The following is a 9,822-nucleotide window of genomic DNA, read 5'->3' as shown; positions in this document are numbered from 1 at the left end:
GCGACGTAACGTCGTACGGAACGGGCAAGGCCCGGCCAGAAAAACCGGCGACGTACACGGTCATAGACAAGAACGGCACCGAGAGAGGCGCTGCTGCGCTGGCGTTGAGAGCACCGCATGCGAAGCAAAATTCTATTAGCGGGTGGTACCCCTCTCCCATCTCTCGTTTCGCGCCGCCTTGATTGCCTCCTGCACTGCGCGTGTTTGGGCACGTTTCGTGCCGCGCGCGGTGTGTGCCTACGTGTGTGCGCGTGGACATTTCCTTCGAAGGGCGGTCTGTTTCACATTTAGGGGAAAACTCGAAGCGCATTGCATCGCGATGCGGTGAGCGCTTGAGTCAGGCGGCGGCAGCAGCTCGCGCAGATGCTCGAGGGGCGGGATCTTGAACGGCGTCATCTGCTACGGCGGCGCGCGCTGGCCGCATTGTCGGGAAACGTTCTACTGTCAGGTGCAGGGCGCCGATCACATCGTTACTGCGTGAAATGAGCCGGTATTCTTTGCTAAGCGTTGCGCGACGCCCACTGATACGCCTCGAATGTAAGTTCATCGCTGCAGGGCAGTCATAGACAACGTACTGATTCCATACATTCTTGATGGCCCGTTTCCGGAAGGCGACTATATATTCTAACGCGATAGGACGCCGATCCACACTGCTCGTGCTGTGCAAGAACTGCTAGAAGAGCGCGCAGTCACTCTCTTGGAGCGGCCGCCTCAATCCCCGGGCGCCAACATCATTTAAAATGTCTGGGGCTCGTTGAAAGTATCGCTGGCGCAACATCCCCTCTATCAGTCGCCCGAGGATAGGCTTCGATCCACCATCGTCAGCGACTGAGACGTGCTGAGAGATGAACACATCCCTGATCAAGTCATTCTACACTTCACTGCCTTCCAGGATGAGCGCTGTCATGGCTGCCGCTGGGGACATGACGAGATACTAACTGAAGTTCCGAGCGTGACGTGTCCTATTCCCCACCGGCGGGCAGAGTCTGTCTGGTGTAGCGAATGATTGTCGAGAAAAATCACTTCCAGCTCATTGTCTGAACCTAAAACGTTAATTTAATCGTGTCCGTTTGTTTCACCGTGTTCGACTCCCATTGTTGAGTGCTTTGTTTTCCTTTCGAGTCAAACAAAGACTGAGCACGTCTCGCGCACACCTTGGTGCGTTTTGTCACTGTTTTGTCACGTGCACACGCTCAGTACTCCGGCCTTTCGAAAGAATAAATGAACCATGTTGTCAAAAGAAGTTTGTGGAACTCCATTATCGCCAATGAAGGATCAGAGTTTGGCGACGCACAACGTTTAGTAAAGAATATCAGCTCAGTTCTCGCAGTACCGATGAAATCGCTGCACTGCTCCTGACAGTACCACGCTTCCCGAAAATGCGGCCAGCGCGCGCCGCCGTAGCAGACGACGCAGATCACGACACCGCCCCTCAAGCGTGTGCGCCTGCTCGAGCTGCTGCCGCCGCACGACTCCATTGCTTGCCGCATCGCGATGCAATACGTTCCGAGTTTTCCCCTTAGTGTGAAACAAACTGCACACGCCGCTATATTTGCCTTTAAGAAGATCGGTACGCTTGACGATTATTTTTATAGCTGCAATGCGGCGAAAGGGCAGCGTCTGCTTAACCATGTAAGGGACGCTGAGCAGGTAAATGGAAACGACATCGTATGCGCCGCCGGAAAAATCGTCAGCACATACGATGCGGCACATACATACGGCACCTACGAGCTAAAGTCATTTTTGCAGTTTCTCACATTATGTTTGCTACAAATCCGTGTTGTCTCTGATGGCGACAACGGACTTCTATCGACACTGTGCGGAAATAAACAAGATATATCGCTGCATAGCACAAGTACGACATGCGCACACAACTTTAACTAGTACGTCCCCTACAATATGGAATAGAGGCAGCAATGTAGACAGCTTGGCCATTTTTTAACAGTACTCAAGAGACGGAAGTTGAAAGTATTATTAATCATTCCTGCTTCAGCAATGTCGGCGCGACCAAGACGCGGGTGTGTATCGTCCAGTAACCCGATCGATCGGTGCAGTGGTGAAGCGGGAATGAACTCCGGTCATGTTCAATGCATCATGCACATATTCAATTTCTCGGCACGCGTGAACTTCGGCCACTGCTAGCGCATACAACAGACGTGGTTTCCATTCTTGGGCAGCGCACACACAAACGAAACAGGAGAAAGAAGACAGGACAAGCGCTCGTTGAACTTAAAGTTTTTATATGAATAAAAGGATTATGTACCTAGTAATTATTAATTTCACGTGGGTTACATATAGAAACCGTCATACACTCAGGAGTGATCGATGAACGAGCTCGCTTCGTTTGCCAGATGTTTACTTCGCTCGGCGCACCGCAGTAATCCATGTCTGTCGTCTGCTTCTTTCGTACCATTTTCTTGTGAATCGGCAGAATTTCACTGGTGGCATCAACCTTTTCGTGTTTACATTGCTGTCGTGACAGTTAACAACACAATAATAATTTCCGGTCATCCGAAGAGGCGCCGTCGCAAACAAGAGACGTTTCGCGCGCAGCGCGAACTGAACGCGGGCGCGACCGCGAAGGGAAGCGGCGACGGAAACCTACACCCGTTGGAGATGAAATCGCTCCGCCAGGGGAGAAACGAGCGCTGGCGTCTAGGATGAAATAAAGTCCCTTGATAATTTGAAAGTACCGCCACTCTTTGAACTCCGCCGCCGCCGCGCGACCTCCTCGCCTCCTCCTCGCCCCTTGCGCGTTCCCCCCCGCGGCAACCAGTTTTGCCCCCGTTTTTCTGCATGACGATTGGTCTCCCTGCCGTTGCCCTTGGAAACGCGCGGATCTTGAGTTTTGCTTGTGTTTTTCTTTTTCGTTCGCGCCATTTTCTACCTGAGCATGGCTGGCTCGGTGCTTTAGCTTGGCGTAGCGAACGTTGTGCGCAGTGTTTCTGGTCTATGTGCTAGCGCTATGCCGGGCTGTTGCGCATATAACTGCAGCAAGAAGCCTGAAGGTGGTTATGCCGTTTTTATGATACCACAACGAAAGCGTAACGGCTTGCGTAGGAAGCAGTGGCTGCATGACATTGGCCGAAGCAACTTTGTTCTGACAAAGAACAGCGTTGTTTGCGAGCTGAGGAGTCTTTCTTATAGCTCGTAGCAAAGCATCCCGTAATGCTGCATTTTTTTTATCATTCTTCCGGCCTGCTCAGCAGCGTTTTTGTTGCGGTTGTCCTCAGTATACTTAATATTCTGGGGTGGCTCCATCACTTCGCACGTCGCTAACTGTTGTTATTCAGACGGAAGCGCAGTATTATTGATTCTGCTTTGCGCTCTGAAAAAATTAGTGGCAAGTATCCCCGTAGTATTGTAGGCGATGAGCGTTCACTAGTCAAAATTGAGGTTTTTTTTTAAGTTTTAAGGCGAAAGCCTTTAGATCTTTATGTTTTAAGGCCGCGTTCTAAACTGGAAGTATCACGTGACCCAAGGAAGGCCAGAGGGGACCCAAAGCATGTCCACCCCTGTATGAGAGAATGATTACCCAAGGTAATTAATGAATCATTAGTGGTTGACATAAGGTGGATTAGGGAGGATTAAGGTTGATTAGAGTGTATTAAAGAATAATAAGGTGGATTAGAGTGCATTACGAAGGATTAAGATGCATGAATAAAGATTTAGGTGCGTGTAGGAGAATTAAGGCGGATTATGGTTGATTAAGGTGAAGTGTTGATGAAAGGGTATTAAGACCGATTGAGGTGGATTAGGGTGCATGAACAACAATCCAATCACTAATCAATCATTACTTTGGTAATCATTAATCATCTCTTATACGCGGCTGCACATGCTTTGGTTCACTTCTCGCCTTCCTTCGGTCACGTGATATTTTCTGTAGCTCACAACGAGACCTTGAAACAGAGGTCTAAGGCTTTCGCTTAATAAGCCACACACAAAGGGATGTGTCACAAGCAATACTAGACCAGACGCACGAAGTAAAGCATCTGATCATGTGGCAGAAAAATTGTCTGGAGTATAGAACTCGCCTCAAAGCTCCCTTTAAATCAGTATACCCCGTCCATACGGCTTTAAGAAAAAACCAACCTTGTCATAAACGTTGCCTCCAGCATTATCGATGCTGTTATTAGCATTTCTCAAAATTTTCAACCCAACTGGGGCGCGCAACTGGCCCAATATAACACGCCTCCATAGAATCCTGCGGCGCGTCCGCGGGAGCCCAGGAGGAATAGCGTGCTGTGCGCAGCCGGCGGGCGAGGAGAATCGAGGAGGAAAGCGCCGTGAGGAGGAGAGTGTCGCTACTTTCAAATTATCAAGGGGCTTTAGGATGAAACTTGGCGTGCGGTCGTCTATAGACAAGAAAACCATGGCCAGGCGGCGCTACTGCGCCTCTTGACAGCGCCCCCAATGTGGAAGCGTCAAGTCGGGCGGTCGCGCCGTGGCGCAGTCTCCGCTTTGTTTACATTGTGTTGTCCGCGCTTTTCTTCGCTGCTCGTGCTCACGGCGCTCCGTTTTCGACGGCGGCAGATCGCCTGCTTGCGCAACAGCCATGCAAAGATTGCCGTGCGGTTGCAAGAAGGCTGCCGACGCCGACAGCTTTTTTTCGTGGCGGCAACCTCACGATAGGGGAGCGTCTGCTTCCGAACGTGTACGGCGTTGAACTAATTGTGGACGGTGATGTGATAGTGAAAGCCAAGTGCGTGTCACAGGTGTCCGACAAGATCGTAGACGACGTCGAGTTAGAGGTACGCACCATGTTCAGAAATTTAGCCACTTTTATTTCAATTACAACATAAGTCACACTGGCAGCAGAAACTTCTGTTGTCATACTACTCGGTGACTGCAGATCCATTGGGCTGCTTCTTGATGGTTCCGTCACTTCACAAAGGCTTGTTCTGGAGTCTGTTTCACACGTGTCTTGCCGCTGCTCAAGAGCTGCGTCGCTGCAGTAGGAAAGCACATGTCCCAGTGGTGCTGACTGCTGAGAAGACTGTTGTGATTGCCATTGGTCTGTTTGGCGCCGCTTCCATCTGCATCGCATATGAGTGAAACAGTATGTGTGCCTATTTGTTGTGGGGATTAAATTACTCCCAATAATATGTTTGCAAAGGTAACGTTCCTGTGATTGTGTGCATATATTATTCTACAAGAGTGCTACCACTACAAGTTACGATACTTGCACACTTAGATACTTAGAAAGCATGGGGAAACAACAAACATAACGCGCACGTCTCGAGCGGCTGCTTTCCGATCTGCCGCTTCCCGACGCACGCGACGACCGCGGCTTGCATTAAATACGGTCTGATACCACACACAAGTAGCGCGCGGCCCCTTTCGTTACCTGCACAACTAGTAATTTAAGTTGCAGCGTTTGGAAAAAGGAAATAACTCTCTTGAGCTCGTCCATGCCAATCGCGAGGGAAGGCACAGTGCAATCAAATAAATTCGGAGGCTCCAAGTGCCAAAACCGTGCCAAAACCACGAAATCAATATGAAGCCCGCTGTAATGGGGAGTCTCAGGAATAATTTTAAGCTCTGGGGGTTCTTTAACGTGCACAAAAATCAAAGCACACGGTAACAAGGGTGTTCTTGCATTTTGCCCCTATCGAAATGCGGCCGCCGTGGCTGGGAATCGAGCACGCGTCGTAGAGCTTAACGGCGCAACACGCCTGCATTTACCGCTAACAAACGGCGGATGCCACCACAATTCAACAACGCGACACGACTAAACAAACGGCCGTGCACTAAAAACAGGCATATGACTATTCCGCTTTCAAGATATTACACGCGAATGCGAAAGTATGAGACTTACTCGACTCGGCCGCGCACTGCAGTTATCCATGCTTGTCGTCTGTCCTTATCGTCCCACTTCCCAGGAAATCTGTAGAACTTCACGGGCGGCGTAGGACCTTTCGTGTTTTCGAGGCAGCTGTGGCAATCAACAACACATCAGTATTGCGTGCCACCTTTCCTGGCTGATGAGGTCGCACTCGGCATCGCAAAAACCACGCGCACGAGCGCTCCCGCCGTACAGAACACGGGCGCGCGCCAGCGCAGCGACGACCCTCCAAACTTCCATTGGTCCGCTAGGGGAGCATTCGGCGCTGGTGCCGCGCGGGCAAACTTTAGGTTGCCTCGTCTATTAGCCCCGAGAACGAACTACAGGGGCGCTGCGAGCGCCGCTCGTGTGACGTCAGGGCAAGGACTCGCGCCTGTCATCTGCTACAGTTCGGGCGTTGTCCGGGCGCTTTCTGCGGTGTTTTCGTTTGCTCGCCCTCGTTCTCTCTGCTTGTATGCTTATGGTGGTCGTCTCAAATGTGTTTTTACGACGTCTTCATTTGCGAACATTTATTCAAAGAGATAATTTCTTAGACAACAATGCAGCTCTCAAAGGCAACGCTACAGTGCCAGCCGAAGGAGCGCAAAAGAGCCCATTGCGGGTTTTTCACGCGCGGATGGACAATCACAAAAATATAGCATACAGGAATCCAGTTATGGATACCATACCAGCAGCGGAGCAACAAGTATTTCACAAACGCTGGCTATATATGACTTATGACTTCAGTTACGTCGATTTCAATCCGCTAAAACAGGTTTGCTCACGACGAGTAGTTCATGGTATAATATCGAATTTTTGCATTTCTTCACATAAACGCTCGGCAGTAACACGGGGACTTAACTAATACTGGAGTTTAGATTCTACAAGCACCACTCGCTTCTCTAACTGCTTGACAACGTTAGGAGGTTCTTCCCGTGTTTACTTTAAGCGGCGGAAATTTGAAGTAAAGTTAATGAAGGCTTACAGCTATTTGCAGAATACACATAGGAATGTACCAACATATATTTCCTTTTTCGTGATACACGTTCAACTCACTAGAGAAATTTACTGGCGCTTGTTGCTTGAGGAATATACATGACGAATCTGTTGCGCGAACTAACACAGGCTGCTCGGCCAATTTTTTTAGGGATGTATGCCTGTTGGACCGCATCGCTGCAGCCAGAAAGAAGTCGAAGCGTCAATCATTAGTAGTATGGGACATATTGAAGATATCGAAATCCCCCCCCCCCCGCCCCCCGTTGGAGGGTCAGAAATCAAGTGAAAGTATATGCAAGGCTTGTGGTGCTTTATTTATGAATGTTTGCGATTAGATTGGAGCAAGCTTTATTTAGCCTGCAGTTGGGCAAGGTTTTCTTTTATGTACCGACGAAGCAGATAGTTATCCGTTGGTATAATTAAAGAACGCTGCATCGAGACATGGTGAGACAGAAGGTGCTTGAATTTTCCTTTTCTATAGGAAATCTAAGCTGCGCTGTAGTACCTCGAGAATACTTTAGCCATTCCAGTTGGCGCTGTAAAAAATGCTTTATGATTTCAATTAGAAGTTGTAGTGAACTGATGGGTTTCGCGAACATAGCGTGCCTCGCCATACCGACAGTCGATTGCTACCGTTACGTGACCAGGGGTGTGCCATATTGTGGATAAAGGCTACTGAGGGCTACTATGAAACAGTTCATCACTTTCAATTGATTGGCTCTCGATCTTAACAACGAAACTTTTCTCTCAGGTGATTGCTAGTATGGTGTTTGTGAATTAACTATGTAAATACTCCACATTACGCGCCGTCGTGTTAGCAGCCATGAGCAATTCGTTTTTTGGAGACGTGTTTCAGAAGAGGATGAAAGTAGCAGCAAACTTTTTCATAAAAAATGGGCGCCTATTTTTTTATGCATTAATGAATGACCATATTTGAATAGAACAACACACCAGAGTAATAAGAATCATTATGACAGCTTCGGCTGGGCAGTGTCTTTTTAAGCTGACGCCAATTTCTTTCTATGCTGACGCCAATTACCAAGATTTTTCTTCCGTGTAAAATGCAATGTATCTCATAGCTAAATACTAAGGGAATGTTAAATGTTTAGCGAGGCATCATACACAACTTCGCGTGTTGAATTTGCAGACATTCTTTTTACGCAAAATTTGCGGATAGACACGGCGCATATGTGCATTGCAAAACCAGTAGACCCCTTTAACGCTACATAGCTTGCGATATCCAAGCCGCAAAGTTTCTCGCCTCACGCGTTTTTGAAGAAGAAACTGTGGTTAAGGCATGGCAGCTGAAAGAAGCCGACGTATCCTTCAATACGTACGGCTCGAGCCACCCATACCCCAAGCATACACGAAGGGAACGAGCGCGCGCGGGAGCCGAGCGAGCCGGAGCGAGCGGTGTCCTGGCCGTGACGTCACTCGCGAGAGGGCGACACTCCTAATTCTCGCCACTAATAGGTTCGAGATACGCCGAGATGTCCTGCCGTTAATGCGTCGTGGAGCTCTTCTAGAACGGTGGAGTGGAGGTGTTTATAGGTATTACAAGTAGGAACTCAGAGCTGTCCTGATGAAGGTTACGACGGTACAGAGTACCGTCGCGGAGGAAGAAGAGGCGTAGAGTAGCATCGGCCGGAGAGTGCTCAAAACGGTCGATGAGTGCTCTGATGTAGGCTTCACGGCGTTGCTCGTCGGCGAAATGAAGCAGCTGTGATACAGAGAATACGCAAGAAGCACTGGCAATATTGGAGGAGTTAGAGTCGTCGACGGGGTAACGCGACAAGCTGTCAGCGTCTTGGTGCAGGCGGCCAGACTTGTACGCCGCGGAATATGAAAATTCTTGTAGCCTCAAAGCCCATCGACCAAGCCGGCCTGTAGGATTTTTTAGCGATGAGAGCCAGCAGAGAGCATGATGGTCAGTGGCTACGGAAAAAGGGCGACCGTAAAGGTAAGGACGGAACTTCGCAACCGCCCAGACAACAGCAAGACGTTCTCGTTCCGTAATGGAATAGTTGCGCTCCGATGGTGCTAAGAGGCGGCTCGCATAAGCAATAACGCGATCCTGGCCATCATGACGCATGGGCTAAGACGGCACCTACGCCATGACCGCTGGTATCTGTACGCAATTCTGTAGGGGCATCAGGGTCGAAGTGGGCTAGAATGGGTGGTGAGGTTAGAAGAGTGACGAGACGAGAGAAGGCGGTGGCCTCTCCAGTGCTCCACGAGAATTGTACGCCTTTCTTCAAAAGATTAGTTAGGGGTCGAGCAATTGTCGCAAAATCTGGAACAAAACGTCGAAAGTACGAGCATAGCCCTACAAAACTTCGAACGTCTGCGGCTGTCTTCGGAACCAGAAACTCTCTGACAGCGCGAGTATTGTCGGGATCAGGATGTACCCGCACCTCCACCAGAATGTTGCGTGTGGAAAGACACAGACAGAAGAGGCTATTTACAGGCTATATCACTGGAGCCAGGCAGCCAGGCCGACACTCGCTCGCGCCAAGCGCACCAGCCAACTTCGTCGTTCTCGCGGCGGCTCGTCTCTTGAGCATCGCTCGATGATATCGTAATACTATTTAAGTGAGAAAGTGTACGAACGCTTTCTTGGATTTGCTCCAATTGAATCGCATACCGGCTTGTATCTTTTCGATACAGTGATGTCCCTCTTGACGACCAATGGCATCTCAATTGATGATTGTAGGGGCCAAGCTTATTATAATGCGAGTAATATGTCAGGAAAATACAAAGGACTGCAAGCTCAAATCAAACACCTGAACGAATTGGCAGTCTACGTCCCGTGTGGCGGTCATTCACTGAACTTAGTTGGCGCGTGTAGCGTTTACAGTTGCCTTGAGGCAGTCAAATTTTTCACTGTAATTCAGAGACAGTATGTGTTCTTTGCTGCCTCACCTAAGCGATGGAGGTATCTTTCGGACAGCATGGGCGGAACTGGCCAGCAGCTTGTTTTGAAAAGTCTATCTGAGACCAGG

At 49.4% G+C, this 9,822-nt stretch overlaps 1 long non-coding RNA gene across 1 annotated transcript; it reads right to left on the bottom strand.

The window, feature by feature from the left end:
• Positions 1 to 4,763: 4,763 nt before the first annotated feature.
• On the bottom strand, positions 4,764 to 5,932 carry LOC135914930 (uncharacterized). Its single transcript, XR_010568466.2, has 2 exons — positions 5,819 to 5,932; positions 4,764 to 5,036 (listed from the first exon to the last, which is right to left on the bottom strand). It is a non-coding gene; the product is annotated as an uncharacterized lncRNA (long non-coding RNA).
• Positions 5,933 to 9,822: the final 3,890 nt, after the last annotated feature.

Source organism: Dermacentor albipictus, unplaced genomic scaffold (genome assembly GCF_038994185.2).
Source record: "Dermacentor albipictus isolate Rhodes 1998 colony unplaced genomic scaffold, USDA_Dalb.pri_finalv2 scaffold_11, whole genome shotgun sequence".
NCBI classification, from domain to species: Eukaryota; Metazoa; Arthropoda; class Arachnida; order Ixodida; family Ixodidae; genus Dermacentor; species Dermacentor albipictus.
The sequence above is the reverse complement of the archived record's forward strand: the minus strand, read 5'-3'. Positions and strand labels throughout refer to the sequence as shown.